Source organism: Citrus clementina, unplaced genomic scaffold, assembly GCF_000493195.1.
Source record: "Citrus clementina cultivar Clemenules unplaced genomic scaffold, Citrus_clementina_v1.0 scaffold_1, whole genome shotgun sequence".
Lineage (NCBI taxonomy): Eukaryota > Viridiplantae > Streptophyta > Magnoliopsida > Sapindales > Rutaceae > Citrus > Citrus x clementina.
The window spans coordinates 19,235,918-19,256,345 of NW_006263303.1; the positions used below are offsets into that span (position 1 = coordinate 19,235,918).

The 20,428-nt window shown below is 37.6% G+C and overlaps 1 pseudogene; it reads left to right on the plus strand.

Moving 5' to 3' along the window:
* The first annotated feature begins 19,372 nt into the window (after positions 1-19,372).
* LOC18053909 overlaps positions 19,373-20,428 on the plus strand; it is a 24,817-nt pseudogene continuing 23,761 nt past the window's right edge.

Consider the following 20,428-nt stretch of genomic DNA (forward strand, 5'->3'; position numbering starts at 1 on the left):
TTTCGTTGACCGAGCAGAAGCAGGCACTGACTTGCCTTAGTAGAATTTTTGTAGAATTAGCTGCTGGTCTTTCGTTGACCAAGCAGAAGCAGACACTTACTTGCCTTAGTAGAATTTTCATAGAATTAGCTGCTGGTCTTTCGTTGACTGAGCAGAAGCAGGCGCTTACTTGCCTTAGTAGAATTTTCGTAGGATTAGCTGCTGGTCTTTCGTTGACTGAGCAGAAGTAGACACTTATTTGCCTTAGTAGAATTCGTTAATGGGCTTGTTAGCAGGGGGATTTCATGCTGAATTCATCTTTATTAAAATTTGAATGTGTTACAGAAATACAGAATATATGCATGTGCAACAAGCCATCATGCATTTAACATATATAATTTATCAAAATAAAAATTTAGTAGAGCACTTTACTTACTGGAAATACTTCTTTAAGTGCTCGGCGTTCCACGACCTCTTCACGTCTCGTCCATCCGGGTATGCTAACTTATAAGCTCCTAGTCCAGTCGCTCGTATCACCCTATACGAGCCTTCCCATTTTGGGCCAAGAGCACCATGGTTGGGATCCCTAGTGTTTTAATTCACCTTCCTAAGTACCCAATCCCCTGCTCGGAATTGCCTCATGCGTACGTTTTTGTTGTAATAACGCATGACCCTTTGCTGACACTGGGCCACTTTCTGCAAGGCCCCTTCTCTTTTTTCCTCCAGCAGGTCCAGGCTCAAGCAGATCTGTTCCCCATTTTACTCTTCATTAAAGTATTGCGTCCGGTGTGTTCCTATTCTAATTTCTGCTGGAACTACCGCCTCATGACTAAAAGCTAAAGCAAACGGGGTTTCCCCTGTAGCAGTTTTGTAAGTTGTCCGATAAGCCCACAATACCCCTGGTAGCTCGTCAACCTAAGCTCCCTTCTTCTCTCCCAGTCTAGTCTTCAGGAGTTTCTTTATCACTTTGTTGGCTGCTTCCACTTGTCCATTTTCCTAGGGGTGCGCGGGGGGTGCAGAACTTCAGGTCCACCCCTAAGTTCCAGCAAAATTCTCTGAAATTATTGTTGTCAAATTATCTCCCATTGTCTGTAATGATGACATAGGGGATCCCGTATCTGCAGATGATATTTTTTCAAATAAAATCCGTCGTCTTTCTCTCCGTAATTTGGCTGAGGACTCCCACCTCTACTCACTTAATGAAGTAGTCTATTGCCACAATCGCATGTGTTGCCGCTCCTCGGCCCTTAGGTAATGGACCGATCAGGTCGATTCCCCATTGGGCAAAAGGCTATGGGGATGTCATTGTGGTCAGTTTTTCTGGGGGTTGTGTAGGAACCTCAGAGAAGCTTTGGCATGTTTTACAGTTCTTTGCCATCCTTTTTGCATCCTGGTGCATGGTTGGCTAGAAGTATCCTTGCCGGAGTGCATTGAAGGCTAAAGTTCTTGCTTCCAAGTGATTGCCACATATTCCTTCATGAATCTCCCTTAGTACATAATCTGCCTCCTCATCATTCAAACATCGCAAAAGAGGTAAAGTGAATCATCGGCGGTATAGCACCCTATCGAGTAGTGCGTACCTCGCTGCTCGGCATTTTAACTTTCTTGCTTGCCTTTTGTCCTCCGGTAAAATGTCATCGCGGATGTATGCAAGAATCGGGTCCATCCAGGATTCTCAGTGCTTACTCTCATTACCTCTACTTCCTCCCTTATACTCGGCGAGGTTCTTACCTCTAGTGGAACTGACTTAGGTAATTTAGGATCTACAGTTGCAGCCATCCTAGCCAACATGTCAGCTCGATAATTTTTATTCCAGGATATCTGCTTCACCTCTACCTTATTGAAGAATTCAACCATTTGCTTCGCCTTCTTTAAATAAAGCCCCAATTTCTTTTCCCTTACTTGGAATTGATCGCTAAGCTGCTTACATACTAGCTGGGAATCTGCTCGGATTTCTACTCTTTCTGTCCGTAGTGCATGTGCAAGACCGAGCCCAGTAATGAAGGCCTCATATTCTGCTTGGTTGTTCGTAAGCTGGAACTAGAACTTTACAGCATAGGATACCTCGACACCTTCTGGGCTTCGTATTATAACTCCTGCCCCGAATCCATGTTCACTACGTGACCCATCAACCATTAACAGCCATACCCCCTTTTGATCCTCCTGCTCTGCTGCTTGTTCCTCTTAGACCTTTTCCCCTGGTTCAACATAGTCAACCATAAAATCAGCCAGGGCTTGGGCCTTGATTGCTCCTCGGGGCTTGTAGGATAGGTCGAATTCGCTCAACTCCACGGACCACTTCACTAACCGCCCTGATGCATCTGGTTTTTGGAGCATTTGCCGAAGAGGCTGGTCAGTCATCATAATTATCGGGTGGGCCTGAAAATATGGTCGCAGTTTTCGTGCTGCTGTTATTAAAGTCAGTGCCCATTTCTCCATCAATGGGTACCTAGTTTCTGCGTCTATCAGGGCTTTACTAGTGTAATACACGGGGTGTTGCTTCCCTTCTTCTTTTCGGACTAACACTGAGCTGGTAGCCCATTTTGAGATTGCCAAGTACAAAAACAGCTGGTCAACTTCTCTCGGAGTTGATAGTAACGGGGCATGGGCCAGATACTCCTTCAGCTGCCTAAACGCCTCCTCACATTCTGATGTCCACTCCATCTTCCTCCCTTTCTTTATGGTTTGGAAGAATGGGTGGCATTTATCTGTGGCCTGCCAGATGAATCGGTTCAATGCTGCCAATTTCCATATAAGGCTCTGCACCTCCTTAACTGTTCGTGGGGATCTCATTTCTGTTACCGCCCGTATTTTCTTCGGGTTGGCCTCGATCCCTCGGTGGCTTACTAGGAATCCCAAAAATTTGCCCGAGCTGACCCTAAATACACATTTCTTCGGGTTAGCTTCATTTCATACTTCCTCAGCAATTCAAAGGTTTCCTCCAAGTGTTTCACGTGATCCCTCGGTTCTCTGGACTTTGTGATCATATCGTCCACATATACCTCCATAGTATGACCGATCAAGGGTTTGAAGATCTTGTTCACCAACCTTTGATAGGTAACTCCTGCATTTTTCAGGCCAAAAGGCATCACCCTGTAGCAAAACAAACTCATGTTAGTTATAAAGGTGGTGTTTTCCTCATCCTGCTCGTCCATGGGTATCTGGTTGTATCCTGAAAAAACATCCATGAAGATGAGCAGACTGTGACCTGCTGTTGAGTCAACCAATTGATTTATCTTTGGTAGGAGAAAACTGTCCTTCGGGCATGCCTTATTAAAATTTGTGAAATCCACACACATTCTTCATTTTCCATTGGCCTTCTTTACCAGTAATACATTGGAAATCCACTCCGGGTGCCTGGCCTCCCTTATAAACCCTGCTTTCAACAGCTTCTCCACCTCGGCGTTTATGGCCTCGTACCTTTCCTGGTTAAAGCATCTCTTTTTCTGCCTCACCGGCCTCGCCCCCTTCTTGATTGCCAACTTGTGGCAAGCTATCCCGCGATCAATTCCTAGCATGTCCTCGTGAGACCAGGTGAATATATCTGCATGAGACTGTAGGCACTTTACCAGCTCGCCTTTTACTGCCCCAACCAATCCTGATCCGATCTTAACCACTCTGCTCGGGTTGCTTTTGCTTACCGCAACTTTTTCCAATTTCTCAACAGGTTCTTGGTGGCCCTTTTTAGACTCTCCTCGGTTATCTAGAAAAGTAACCTGCAGTGTCTCCTTGGCCGCGGTAGCATAACAACTCCTTGCCATCCTCTGGTCGCCTTTTACTACGCCAACCACTCCATTTACTTTGTATTTTAGTGCTAGATAATGCGTAAATACAACGCATTGGCTTATCCTCATGAAGGGTCTTCCCAGTATCATTTAGTAAGGGCTTCTTTCCTCTACCACGACAAAATCCAGTACCATCGTTCTTTCAAACGACTTTGTCCCCACAGTAATTGGGAGTTCGATGATCCCCATGGGAGTTAACCGTCCCCCTCCAAATCCCTTTAAGGATGTATTCGTCCGTTCCAATTTCAAGTCTGCAATTCCCATATCATCTAGGGCCGACTTAAACAAGATGTCAACTGAGCTGCCCGTGTCTACCAGTATTCGTCACAATTCTATACCAGCCACCATTGCCTTAATCACCAGTGCATCCTCATGAGGATATAAGATATCCTCTTCATCGTCATCTACCCACATAATGGGAACTTACCGCACTTTTGCCTTCTTAGCTGCTGGCAAATTGAAAAGTACTTCTTTGCTAGTCATGGCGTATCTCCCATAGTTCTTCTGTGCCCTGTTCGAATCCCCAGCCAAGATTGGCCCTCCTGCTATCACACGGATAGTCGGCTGTTCCCGTTCCAGGCCCCTCTCACCTCCTTCATCCCGCGTGTACTGTGATTCAATGACGGGGGACACCTCATCTACATATTCATCCAAATAACGGTTTCTCACCAAATTCTCCACCTGAATCTTTAAGTCACGACATTGGCTGATGGTGTGACCGTGAGTGTCGTGGAATTTGCAAAATCTGCTCTTATCCCGTCGGTGAGCAGGTTTTGTTATAGGGGCTGGAGGGTACAACAGGCCTCATCCCTCGATTCTCTCATACAACTCAAAGGCGAGCCGATTTCAGCATCAACATTTTAGCGCCGTCTGTGGGGAGCTGGATAAAAAGTTACCACCGAATTAGACATGGATATGCCAAGGAATGACGCTTTGAGGGAGAATAACTAAGCTGGGGAGACAATCACTCTTCAGAAAATTACAAATAAAGCCCGGGAGAGGGTGATGCAAGATCAATTGGAGCGGATGGAGAAACAAATAGAGACTCTCGCGACCATACTGTATGAGCTGAGGGATGAGCGGAGAAGGGATTGTGAAACCCCCGTGGGGAGAGATGATGTTGGAGCAGAACCCAGCCTCCGGAAGCGTAGAGTGGAGGAAATCCCTCCGCTGGCAGACCAACCTAATGGGGTGCATCCCCACAGAAGCACTGGTCGGGTTCCAGGAGAACGAGTAGATGAAGGGAGGGACCAACCTCGCCCCGGACGGGTACTGGAAGTTGATGGCCGAGGGGCCAGTGTTGATGAAGGAGTGCTCAAACAGCGGTTGCAGAATACCGAGCAGGAGCAAGATCAGATAGCTGCGCGTGATCCTGACCGTGTTGTAGAATTGAAGGGAGAGGTGCGTAGATTAGCGCAAGTGATAGAGGCGATACAGGGTAAGAGGAAGCCCCCGAGCTGGAGGATAATGCTAGATGAAGAATCTCCACTATCAACTGAGATCATGGGTACTGTAATCCCAGGAGATTTCTGCTTCCCCGACCTCAAATACTCCGAGCGAAGTTATCCACTGGTGCATATTGAACGTTTCAACGACATGACGGGTGTTCAGGGGTTAACACCAGTTCAGAGGTGTAGGGTGTTCCCATTGACACTAGAAGGACGAGCCCAAGAATGGTACCGCAAGCTGTTATGAGGAAGTATCAGAGGGTACGAGCAGATGTGCCAAGAGTTGGCCGAACAGTTCCGAGGAGCAGTGGCCCCAGAGGATGATATGATGGAACTAATGGGGATGAAGCAGGAGGAACAAGAACCCCTTCGAGATTTTGTAAAGCGATACCACCGAGCTGTGCTTGATTTGGGAGCTTTCAATCACCCGCAGGCGTTGAGGGGATTAAAGGAGGGCGTGAGGATATGCCGGCTATGGTATAACCTGAGAAGTCCCCTGGTGCAGAATTATTCAGCTGGGTATGAGCAGGCGAAGAAAGACATTGAAATCGAAGAAGAAAAATCGGTAAGGATAAAGAGTGAACAACTGGAGGAGCTGAGACGAAAGGAAAGGAGAACCCCAAGTGGGAGCGGGTCGGGAAAGCGAGCTGGGGAGTCCTCAATGATGGGTGCAGTATCAGCTCGGTCTCGCCCTTACCCTACGGCTCAGAGACCGCAGCAGGTCCAACACAATCGGGCTCAGCCCCCACGCCCCCCATTCTTGGAGCGGCAACGAGAATTCTGGCAGTTGGCTAACCATCCTTATCACAACGCTCCTAGAGCACTACATACAGCCAACTCCAGAACGGGACGATCAGGTCAGCTACCTTCAATATCCGCTCGGGATGATATTCATGATAGCCGAGCAGTCCAGCTGATTGACCAGAACCCAGCGTACAGACAATACACCCCGCTAAAAGTCCCTATGGAGGAGTTGTATGAGAGAATCGAGGGACGAGACTTGTTGTACCCTCCAGCCCCTATAACAAAACCTGCTCACCGACGGGATAAGAGCAGATTCTGCAAATTCCACGACACTCACGGTCACACCATAAGCCAATGTCGTGACTTAAAGATTCAGGTGGAGGATTTGGTGAGAAACCATTATTTGGATGAATATGTAGATGGGGTGTCCACCGTCATTGAATCACAGTACACGCGGGATAAAGGAGGTGAGAGGGGCCTGGAACGTGAACAGCCGACTATCCGTGTGATAGCAGCAGGGCCAACCTTGGCTGGGGATTCGAACAGGGCACGGAAGAACTATGGGAGATACGCCATGACTAGCAAAGAAATACTTTTCAATTTGCCAGCAGCCAAGAAGGCAAAAGTGCGGCAAGTTCCCATTATGTGGGCAGATGATGATGAAGAGGGTATCTTATATCCTCATGAAGATGCACTGGTGATTAAGGCAATGGTGGCTGGTACAGTATTGCGACGAATACTGGTAGACACGGGCAACTCGGTTGACATCTTGTTTAAGTCGGCCCTAGATGATATGGGAATTGCAGACTTGAAATTGGAACGGACGAATACATCCTTAAAGGGATTTGGAGGGGGACGGTTAACTCCCATGGGGATCATCGAACTCCCAATTACTGTGGGGACAAAGCCGTTTGAAAGAACGATGATGCTGGATTTTGTTGTGGTAGAGGAAAGAAGCCCTTACCAGATGATATTGGGGAGACCCTTCATGAGGATAAAACAATGCGTTGTATCTATGCATTATCTGGCACTAAAATACAGAGTAAATGGAGTGGTTGGCGTAGTAAAAGGCAACCAGAGGATGGCAAGGAGTTGTTATGCTACAGCGGCCAAGGAGACATTGCAGGTTACTTCTCTAAATAACCGAGGAGAGTATACAAAGGGCCGCCAAGAACCTGTTGAGAAACTGGAAGAAGTTGCGGTAAGCAAAAGCAACCCGAGCAGAGTGGTTAAGATCGGATCAGGATTGGTTGGGGCAGTAAAAGGCGAGCCGATTTCAGCATCAACACTAAGTGAACAAGATCTGTCTATTTTCTGTATGGCCTGGTTGTAGTCTGGATGATATAAAACGTATGTAACAATATACATTATATGCATGAATGTATATATCCACGTATGTTATTTTTTCTCTCATAAATGAAAATGCTAGTCAGACTATTAACACATGATTACTGACAGAGGGCAAGTGTAATAATACTAAATTCCTGGATGATCTTCAGTATTTTCTTGTTTCCTGGGGAGTTATGGAAGTTGTTGATTACATATATTTCTTTGCAGAACTAGACTAGCCATTATCCTGATTTCCTAATTCCATTTTTTTCTTAACTAGAGGTTTGAGCAAAGCACAAATTAATCTTTTACTTTTTATTTCCTTATTTGAACTTGAGTGGCTAGGTAAATAGTTGCTTGAAAACCATTCAGTTAGTATAACATCCCAGGCCCCTGAGGTTGTAGGGAACTCAGACATTACGAATCATTCCTTAAACCTCAAAAACAATAAATAACAAAAACCATAATTTGAGCTTGACATCCAACCAATGACCAAATCTTAGAAAAATTTTCATTTATCGTATACATCGAAACTTATTCAAAGAACCTAGTACAATAAGATGTTGAAGCCTCCAACCAAAACATCTATCTCTAAACTCAATCTGCAAAAAGTTAAAAATGAGGGGTGAACCATCAACTTGGCAAGTAACCAATGCATAATGTTATCCTATATCTATCTACTATAAAATGACTATTTGTTAAAGCATTTAGATATGTAAATAATGAGCATTTAAGTCTCTTGGACGTTAGAACAATTAAGCAATTTGGAATCATATATCAAGTACAAATTGATATGATGTCATATTGAACACCTATAATAATTGTTTAAACATATAAACATATAGACCAACGGTTACATAATAATCGTTATAAAAAATCATAAAATTGGAAACCATTAATCATTTTACAATCTGTTACATATGTATGATTTAATAAATTAAGTCATAAAGTAATAACCATTTCAATATATAATCATTTAAGAAATCATTTAACAATAAAAATCTTTCATTCATTCAATTGCTAGCCAAAAATCATTTGAATACATAACCATTTATTCAATAAACATTTCTTTAAAATTGCTAATGTCACTTGTACTACTGGTGACTCAGCTAGTCAATATATCACTTATAATCTCGGTTCCCGACCAATAAATATATCACCTATAATCTTGGTGAGTTGGTGAAATATTCAATTAGGATACTCTACTCTGCAGTAAATGTTAATAGGTGCACACGATAGAGCTAGTTGTTTAGACATATGATTAATGGTAACTACGAATAATGAGCCAAAACTTTAAATATGGTTTTCAATAGTTTAATATATATCAATCATTCGATAATATATCAATAAAAACACTCTTATAAGACATTTAATGTTAATTCTTTACAAATACTTTTTAAGGAAAACAATTTATGGAAAGACAAGTATTTTAAAGTCATTTTGAAAAAAAATAGGGAAATATTTTAAATAAGCTTTTAACTAAAATGTAACTCGTTATCATAAACTATAGCAGTAAAATAACTTAACAATCATAACTTAACAACCATAAAATATCAATCCATATGAAATCTTTTCACACATATTTACATTTAGACATATAAAAAACATTATTCATAAATTTTCTTACTCCGATCCGCAAAAAGCAATCAATACCTCAATCATAACATGAGCTCACCCTTACTCTATAATCATCACAATAACATTCATATCAATATCATTATCGATTCCTAACTTAACATTGTTCCTTAATACCTCAACTGTCTTAAATATGAAAGTACCAAACCAACTAAATGATTAAAAATTCCAATCACTCTATATATTCTAAAATTGATCCAATAATATGTTACTCCCAAAATTCTAAGACTTCACAAAGATTCTACTCAAATATGTGGGATTTCATACGAAAATACCTAGTAATTGAAAGAGTCACAAATTTATTTAAAACTCACTTTATTACAAGATAAACAAAACCACGTTTTCAGTGTTTAATACTACATGGCAACAATTTGAAATTTCATGGCTATTTACATATAACTCAAAAAAATCATGCCATTTTGAATTATGTCAATAAATATAATAACATTAGAGATAAAAATATGAGATTTATAAAAAAAAAATCCAGAAAATTTCAGACTTGCAGTCGTGACTTTAGTTATAAAAATAAAAAAAATAGTGAAACAAGCTTTATATAACATTAGAGATACAGAGTAAGACCTAAAAATTTCATGGCCATTTATTATTCCAAATATAATAAAGACTGATATGTATTGTGATACTTCAATTTTGGAAAACAGTTTCCAGGATTGCATAAGGCCAATTTCAAAATTTGTAACATTTATTATACAAGTCCAAAAATCATACACTACTATAAAAATGGGCTTTACTGACACTAAATTAGTGTCAGTAAGTACTTTTCCTGACACTTGTTAATTGTGTTAGTAATGCTCAAGCCAGAACACACTGACACTAATTTTTAGTGTCAGTAAGTTTTGAATCAGTAATTCATGTCACTATAGTATCACGAAAATAATGATAGGATAGTGTTAATATTTGATGATACTATTTATATGTCAGTGATTTATGTGACTATAGTATCAATAACAAGCTAGCTCGATAATATAAAAAATTATTCATGTCAATTTAAATATTTAGTGTCAGTATTTAATAATGTTATGCAGGATTGGTTAATAATTTTTTTTATTCTAATTATATTTTTACAACCAAAAGAAAGCTCAAAATATATTAAATATATAAAATGTCGCAATATAATTCACATAATAAACATCCCAAATACATCACTCAAATTCACATGATTCAACTACACCACTATCTGGAAAGGAAAAATATAAGTACTAAATTAAGTTTTCAACAACCACAAAGTACTAATTTAGTTTCCACCAAAAAGAAGCACAAGAACATCACTCAACATCCATCTGCAGCTTCATTTTTTTCCCACCTACAACAACATAAAATCAATTAGTATGGAAATAGATTATGGAAAACAAATTGATTGTGAGTAGTTAAACAGAGCAATTGAAGGATGTTTCAACAACTAATAAAACAATAAGAGATAAGATTACAATAATACTGAAAGTTATAGAAATAAAGAACCTTAACTTAAGTTGTCTGAAGAAGCCATGTTGGATAACCTGCTACAAGTCACAGAAAACAAAACATCTAAGTCAATCTAATTAAAAACTTCCTATTTTTTATAATCAAACAACAGAAATCTGCAATCAAAACATCCATTTGCCCACTCAAACTTTCAGCCTTAGTATAAACTTCTTTCACTTTAATCTCATAAAACTTGTCAAATTTATGAAACTCTCATCAAGCCTTCTAAAAAACTACCGCTCTCATTCCCCTCCTTCCTCAACAATCCTCAAAAGTATTTTCATTGCAAAATAGCCCAAAAAAATTATAGGAGTTGTTTTGACTTTAGAATAGCAACAAAACAGCCCCGGGAAATCTGTAGGGGCTGTTGTGCAGTGAAAACAACCACTAGAAATTTACAGGGGCTATCTTGTTGCTGTTCTATAGTAGAAACAGCCCCTGCAAATTAACACTTTCGGTGAATTAGAAAGGAAAATAATGTTACCTATGATAGTCATCATTGTTGAAGTCATAGCAGATAGCCTGCAAATTAACAATAATAACAGCATTTACATCAGTTTATGAAACTGCTTTTATTGGTTTTTTTTTTTGCAAGGATATGTATATAAATAATAGTGCATTTAAACTTACATATATAATGTATCTTAGACCAGCCATTAATGTGGTGTAGTTTTTGTAAAGTACCCTATTTACCTCAGAAACTTCACTTTCCTCTATGCCAAGATTTTGAATCATCTATTATACACAAAGTAAATTTGTAGAAACTAGTTATACATTTGTTAAACAAATAAACAACTTAAATGACAAAAGTTTACTAACTGAATAGAAATGCACCAAGGTCATTATAAATTGGCACTACTTACTGAAATGATCAACAACATTGACATTAACACCTCATACATGAATTCAGATTTTAAGCGTATAAAGAGAGTTCAAATGAATGATTGCTTATACATTTTATAACAGATTTTACAACAATAAAGTAGATAAATGGCAACTCTACTAGAGGTATGTTTCTAGTATAAGGAATCAAGCATAAGTAAAGGAGCAAGGTAGTATCTTATCATCCGCATAATCAACACACCATGACAGAAATCGAATCAAATAAATACTACGAGTGCTGAATGGAAGAAAGAAATTAAAACATTTTCTGTAAAATATTATTATTATTATTATTATTATTATTATTATTATTATTATTATTATTATTAATCAATAACAGGTCTTAATATAAAGCGAAAAGTTTTCGATGATAATATCCAAAACTATATAGTCAAATACTCAAAAGCTGAAACCAAAATATCAGAAAAAAATTTATAAAATCAATAACAATAAACCTAAGCAGTAAACACAACAAACCCACCAGCTTTTTTAATTTTCTTCTTGGCTATTTTGGAAACGCTTCACCACAACGAGTTGGTTCTCAAGCAAAAGGCCCTTACCCAAAACCTTAAAGTAGCCAAACTGAGTCACATCGATCGTGGGAACATTGTCTTTGGAAGCCTTGGCTTTGACCTCCTGAGGTACCATTGGCCAAAGCCTTTTTTTTTTTTTTTGATCCATGACAATGAAAACTGATCTTTTATATATTCAAGCAAATGAAGCGAAACCCCTGCTCAAAGATACCATAAAAACTAGATGGCAATTTTGAACACTAGTGTCTAAAGCCCAGAGGCCTATGTATTTGATAAAACAACTGACGGAACACTAAACACATAATGTTGAAATTCAAAAGATAAAAGGGTCAAACAGAGAATTGAAACATAATATGATTCGCCCTTAAGATAAATTCAAGAGAGATTCGGAAGAAGCACTGAAAATGCCAAAAGATCGAAGTTGCCCTTCTTGAGAAAATCGACCTTATGATTACTAAGGCGATTCAGGCAAGACAACTACTACACGAACCCTAAAAATAAAGTTGCTTACCTTCTTCAGGGGATGCGAGGCAAATTAAATTATTACAGTATTACTCACAACTCAATTAATTTGAGTATTTGACTAATCTAATTCAGAAAAAAAAAATTAATAAAAAAATTAAAAAGTGGAATCTTAACTCACTGTCTCAGGCGCCCGACACGATAGCTAAGGCTGAACGCGGCTGCAACGGCAATAATTTAGACTGGAGGGTGAGATGGTGACCAGAGACGGAGAAAGTGAGAGCGACTAAACGAGCGTGAAAGAGAGGAGTTGCTGCTGCTGTGTGTGCCTTCAGAGAGAGAGTGAAAGCGAGCGAGCTACTACAGTGTGTGGTGCGACCTGCTGGGCTGCCGCCGCGCGGGCTGCGTGTGCCGTTGTCATCGTGCGTGCTGGTAAGGCCTTAGAGAGGGGCTGCCGCTGGTTAGCGCTTAGGGAGAGTTAGGGATTTAGGCACTTGGAATTTTAGGGATTTGGATTTTAGTTTGTTTGAGAGGGAACAAATTTTGGTGGAGGGAGATCAAAAATTTTGTGTTAAATTATAGCAAAGGGTTTGTAGTTAATTATATATGGTTTAACCAAACAAAGAAAATATGCACACAAGTGGTTTGTAGTTTGAAATTAAAATTTTAACTTCGGAGATATTGAGTTCGAGTCCAAGTAAAAACATAATTAGAATTATATTTGTTTTTATCACTGATACTAAAGTATCAGTAATTACTGAGTTTTATGTTACTGACACCTTAGTACCAATGATTTATGATACATATTTGTTAAATGGAAAAAATTATCCAAATGTATACCATCACTGACACTTTTTACGAAGTGTCAGAAACAAAGTGTCAGTAAAGGTCATTTTTATAGTAGTGATATTAAATACGTACATGCTAGATATGTAAAGGAATCCCTAATAAAAATTTACTTGATTTTAAGTACAAAAATATGCTTAAAATAAATCATATTTCAGACCCATCAACTTTGAAAAATGATTTTATAAATTGCAATAGCCCTACTTGGTGAATTTTCATAATTATTCTACTTCATAATGAATTCCAAATTGAAGTATAACAAATAAACATGTTTATCAATGCATAATAAAAGCTTCATAAATTTTAAATTGCTTTTTACTATTAAGAAAAATTATCCAAATTGGAACTATTGTAAAAAAGCATAATTTTCCAAAAACAGTGTACCGAATTTGAAAATTCAATACATAGAATTTTGAAACATATGATAGCTCAATAGAAAACTTGAGACGTTTATTATTGATAAAAATAAAATTTGGTCATAAAGATTATTGAGGGCACGTCATTCTATGTCTAAGTTGCATACTGCTTATAAAAACTTATCAATTTACAAACTCAATCATTTTTAATCCATTCTTAATCAACAAAAACCACCATCCATAACAAAAATCAGTAAAACTTGTAAACATGAGCTAAGAGTGCAAAAATATTTACCAACATCAATCTTAAAAGCCCTAAGACATTCCAAGATGAAACTTCTGCACACCCAAAGGACATGATCGATTGCCTTCTCTTTTGTTTTTTAACCTTTTTTCTTCTTTTTTCTTCTTTTTTTTTCTTCTTCTTTCTGTCTCTTTTTTCTTTTTCTTTCTCAAACCCTTTTTGCTCTTATCCCTATTCAAGCCATTGTTTTGTTTCCTCTCATTGACTTAACGGTGAGAACCCAAAAGAATGATGGATTTGGGACTTGTGAATGGGGTATTAAACTTTATTGACCTTACTTTCCTTTTTATCCCGCTCTTTTTTTAAAAAATTTATCTTTATACCACATTTCTTTTGTCATATGTAAATATAACCATAAAAAAAATTTGATATATACTTTTCGCCACCTTTGTTTCTAAACTTATATCAATTAACCACTCTGACACTAAAAATAATCATTTTACCCTAAATGAACTAAAAGATTATTTTATTCTACAAAATTTTGAAAAATATAAAAATTATAATTATAGAATACCCCTAAATTCAATAAAATAAATAAATCTCAAAATCTAAGATGATAATTTCTAAATAAAATTATAATTATAAAAAATAACATCTTGTAATTATAATTTTTTGTGATTATTATTACATTTAATTTTGTAATTAAATTAAGTATAGGGAAGTTTATAAAAATTAAAATGAAGAGAAAAGCTCCTTATAATTATTGCAAACTTCCCTATAATTAAGATTAAGAAACTTCCTTATACAAATTAAATGAAATTATGATTACAAAAAAAAATTAACATGATAATTTTTAAATGAAATTATATTTATAAAAAATTAGTATATTAGATTCAAAATTTATTTATTTTATTAAATTTAGGTTATTCTTATAATTGTAATTTTTTTATTTTTCAAAATTTTGTGGAATAAATTAGTCTTTTAATTCATTTAAAGATAAAATGGTCATTTTTAGTGTCAAAGTGGTTGATTGATACAAACGTAAAAACAAAGGTGGTGGAAAATACATGTTAAAGTTTTGTGGTTGTTAGGTATACATATGACAAAAGACAGGTGGTGCAGAGAGATATATATATATATATTTTAAAACTTAGAGAGATAATCACAACTTGGCAAGATAGTACCAAGTTAAAATTCTACTACTATTATCTCTCTTTAATGCTTCTCTAAAAGTATGGATGCACATATCATATCAAGTCAAACATACTCACTTATGTACTTACTAATTCCATTCATCAATCTCTAATTTTAATGAGGAAAATAAGAGTATGAATCTCTAAATCTGGGGCTTTACATCTTGATCCTACAAAGATGCTAAATGTGCATAGTCCGTGGAGCATAGTTTTGCAGAGGATTGAAATTTTCACTGAAAACAATAAGGCTATTCTTGTTTTACTTTTTGGAGGTTACATTTTGTTCATTAAATGGGAAAAAAATTATATTTACATAATTGGGTATATAGTTTGCATCAAAAGTAACATGTCATGAGTCAAATATTGCCCATTCTATTTGCCATTTGCTAGGTGTTAAAATTAGTTGCAAACAAGATAATGTTTCTCAATGCAGTAGGTGTTTGTAAAGGTGAAACATGTACACTTGGATGTGATTATTTGGAAAATAAATAATTTATAGAACATCCTGTATCGTGCTCTGGAATCATCTCCTGGAAAAGTCAAAAAGAAATCTCTTTTGGTGTCTGCTCCATTGAATGTGAATATTGCCACTTCAATAAAATAACAAGAAAATGTCAAAATGGGGGAACCTAGAGTGGAGAAAGTAAAGGATCCATAGTGATCCAAGTCTGTCACTCACAGGTTGGGTGGGGAGCGTCGCTCTAAGAGTGGGTGGAAAACAATTAAAGGAATAGAAAGGGAGAACTGGTACGGGGTTTAAACACAGACAGGATATAGTTAAGGAGGTTGGTAAGAAGTTGGTGAGTGCTTTTAGTGCAACTGATTCTAAGAAGAGAGATGGATGCAGAGGAGTTAATACGTAAATGTGAAGCCATAATTAAGCTTAAAATCAGAGGAAGACGATATAATAAACTTTGAGGGAAGAATGAAAGTTAGAGGAGAGAAAGTTGCAGCACACTGCCTTGTTGGGAAAATATTGCAGACACGTGGAGTCTCCCGTTGGTAGTGTCGTTAAGGTGCACCAAATTTAAAACTTTACCACTAATATAAATAATTAGTACAGAGCGAGTAAGGATCGATCCCACAGAGACTATGCTAGTTATATTTATTATCAACTCTAAAGCAAGATTTAAAATAAAATAATAATAGTAATAATAATATAAATTAATCTAACTAAAGAAAATGCCAATTATAAATAAAAGGGGGGTTTATGAATTTTTAACTAAATAATAAGAAATAAAAAATTAAAACTACGAACAAGAATTTAATAAAAACTCTAATTAAAGGAGAAAGAAATAATAATGATGAAAACTTTAGTTAAATGATCATTCGCCACCACCAAACATGTACATAATATATCAATTCTATCATCAATTTATATTGAAACTATCAACCGTAGACAACAATAAGCTCTGTTAGTCTCAATCTTTTTTTAGTGTGTCGTTAGGCAAAATAAACTCTTCATCTAATCTCTAACCATTAAATAATTTAAAACAAGCTCTTTAAATTTAAGATAGTGGAAGCATTAAACAGATAAAGATATTAGGTTGATCTAGGCAATAAACACACAAGCTCGGATTATTTAACCTAGGTTATGTTCTTCAATTGAAATCACTAATTCCAACCTGCTTCTAATGATTAAAATATCAAGACAATTACGGATCAAGAATTTTAATCTAGCAATAAAATTTATTCAAGTCCTATCTTTGGCCACTCAAATAAAACAAGAATAAACCATGAACATTAATTATAGAAGAACATAAACAATCTCAATTAAATAAATGAATGATAGAATTTAAATTTAATTGCATAGCATGTTTAGAGTTTTGAATTCACCCTCAACCAAATAAAAATCTAGCCTAACATAATTAAATTGAGAATAAGAAAATTGATAAAATCAGTCATGGAGATTAATTCAAGCGGCTGCCTTTGCTTTAATTTAATTCCGGCTGCTGATTTTTTTCTTCTCCTTTGTGGCTGCAAATTGTTTAGTTTCTCTTGATTGCCGATTCTCCTCAGCTCGAATTGCGTCTGCACACCTCTCTTTATTCAAAAGCAAAACTCCCTTTTATATTGTTTGGCCACCGAATCCTATTGTGATTCTAATAACTAAACCAACTTTTACAAGCTAAAGCCCTAAGCTTGCCACGTAATTGAAAACAATAAAAGTCAAAAGCTATTGATTTCCTTCCTTTATTCTACTCTGACTTTCCATTCAAAAGCTTAATTAAAAGCTTTGTTTTATGTGCTGCTCACTTTAGCTTTAACCTTCTTCTTTGTTTGCACGAACGTGGAGAATTCAATTTATTGGCTTCGGTTCCTTCAAACAGAATTTCTTGCACATCTCCTTAATTACTTCCACAAATTGATTTGATCTTCAATGGTGTCCAATTATTATTCTTTACGTACTTTTCATCCATAATCTCCAATTAATTCATCCATAATCTCCAATTAATTTCCTATGTAATAAAATAATTCAATTAATTAAAAATAATAAATAAAAATAACTACTAATTATATAATTAAGGGTAAAATATGTATATAAATTATGTTCATCACCCGTGAAAGACTCAGGGGCAGCGAAGCAACAAGTGTGGAGATCCATAAAGGAAGTTAAAGTAGAGAGTTTAGGCGAAAACATTTTCATCTTTAGATTTGCCTCAGAAGGTGAAAAAAAGAGGATATTGCACAGGGGACCATGGCACTTCAACAACTCGCTAATGGTGCTCACAGAACCAACTGGGGTGGGTAATATTAAGCAACAGAACTTCACCCATACATTGTTTTGGGTGCAACTGCACAATGCACCTATTATGTGTATGGATAAAGACATAATGAGAGAGATAGGTGAGAAGATTGGCAAGGTTGAGGAGGTGGAAACGGATGAAACAGGGGAATGTCTCGGGTCTTTTGCCAGATTAAGGAACTTGATAGACATAACACAGCCATTGAAGAAGAGGGTGCTATTAAAACTAGAAGATGGAGAGAGGATTTCAATCAGAATTGCCTACGAAAAATTGCCTGACTTCTGTTTCTGTTGCGGGATAATCGGGCATCAATATAAGGAGTGTCTCGAGTATAAAGGGCAGCCGAAGGATGAATTAATAGATGGAGCATGGATGAAAGCACAAACAAAAGTAGAAAGAGCAAAGCAGAAGACAGATCAAGAATTCCGGTACAAGAAGCAAAAGGCATCACAATCAGCATCGGGAAACCATGAACAGCAAGAACAGACCCAATCAAAAAAGGGTCAGGAAAGACCAACCGTGATAGATGGATCCGGGGCAACCCAGCGTCAAGATGACCGCAGCACAGGGCCAATAAAGATCAGCCATGTGGAAGGACTAGTTGAAGGCTCATTAATGAAACAGGGCAGGGCTGATAAGCAACAGACTATAGGCTGTAGTAGTGTTGCAGAGTAGCTGATGGGGAGTTAATGTCTAGAGATATGAGCATCTTAGCGGGAAACAATGAAAAGAAAGAGCGGGAGAATGCAATGGAAATTGAAAAAAAAGAATACGGACTTAATGGGCCTTAACACACGGGGAGATGATTTGGGCTTAACACAGAAATTTAGCGAGGATGAAGCAGCTGGAGCATGCACAAATGTGAAAGACAAAAAGAAAAAATGGAAATCTCAAGCGCGGGAAAGAGTTACCAAAGGAAATGGAAATGGTAGGCCAACTTCACTCAAGCGGCCCAGGGAGGAACAACTGAGAGTGAGCCCAGAGTGTAAAAAAAAATGAAAAAAGGAAGTTCGGGTGTTTCACAAGCCGAGCTAAATCAGCTTTCACTTTCCCCAGCAAAACTTGACCGTTTGACGGTGGAGGGAGAAGGAAGTTTTGAGCTTGGACAAGGGAATGTTACAGAGAATGCAGCGGCGGATGTTGGAAACTAGCCCCGCCGACAGCCATGAAAATAATAAGTTGGAACGTTCGGAGTTTGTGGAATCCCCAAACGTGCCTAGCCTTGAAGAAAACTCTCCAAGCGCACAAACCTCAGTTGGTTTTTCTTTGTGAAACCAAGTTGAAGAATGTGCAAGTTAAAAAAGAGTGTGAAAGGCTGATGATAGATGGTTATTTTGCAGGTGACAGAGTTGGGAAAAGTGGTGGTTTAGCCTTAATTTAGAGTAAAGATATTGACGTCCAAATTAAATCATATAGCAGACACCATATAGACATGTATGTTAAAAATGCAAACGGGAAATGTTGGAGATGCAAAGGAGTATACGGGCACCCCAAAGAAAATGTCAAAATGATCGCTTTTTCAAAATCGGTGTTCCACATCCTTTCCATATTTTTATTCATGCGCAATGACGCGTATTCATAGTCAGAAACGGAACTTCAAATACTAAGCCATATTTGTGTATTCAGAAAATGTATGAACCCCTCTCACAACATTGAATCATTTTCTTCCAGTTTTTATTGATGGAGAATTTTCCAGGCTTCTACATCTTTAATACTTTGATCTTCATGTTAAATATGAAGTTATCATTAGCAGCTGACACAATAACTCCAACAACATTCATCGGTGATGGTGAGAAGTTAGTTTGATCATCCTAGAGATTCGAGCTAGGTTTCTTCTCTCCTGGCAATTCAAAGAACAGCAAGTACATGGGAATATGGTACAAGAAGAGTCCTGACACGGTTGTTTGAGTAGCTAATAGAAATACCCAATTCATGACCCACATGGAATTTTAGCTATTAGCAACAATGGAAATCTTGTTCTTCTCAACCAAACGAATGGCACCATCTGGTCTTCAAACATGTCTAGACAAATAAAAAATCCCGTCGCGAAGCTGTTAGATACTGAAAACGTTGTTCTTAGGGATAATTTTAGCAGTAATACTTGTGAAGGAAACTATCTGTGGCAGAGCTTTGACTACCCGTCAGACACTCTGTTGTCAGGCATGAAGGTGGGCTGGAATTTAAAGACTGGTCAGGAACGATAATTAACATCGTGGAGAGCCACTGATGATCCATCCCTTGGAAATTTTACTTACAGACTTGACATTCATGTTCATGCGTTACATGGAATATGTATGTACAATGGTTCTGTAAAAAATACCTATTCTGGACCTTGGAACGTAGTTGCCTAGGGAGATGCTCCTTCATTCACAAACTTTCTTTATGTGCAAGCTTTGGCGGACAATGAAGATGAAATTTCTTTCAGGTATGAGTCCTACAACGGTCCAAGCATAATGATGTTAAAACTGAACCCATCAGGTAAGATCCAGCGTTTAATATGGAATGAGAGGAGCTCCGCATGGGACGTTCAGTTCTCAGCTCCTGGCATCTGCGACACTTACGGGATTTGCGGTGCTAATATTATTTGTAGTCCTGACAACGCATCTAATTGTGAGTGTTTTAAGGGATTCAAACTCAAATCAGAACACAACCAGACCTAGACTAGAAAATGTATTGGTAGTCATTCATCAAATTGCAAAAGTGGAGACCAGTTTGTAAAGCTCGATGACATTAAAGCACCTAAAAGCCTTATATATTCTTTTTTTT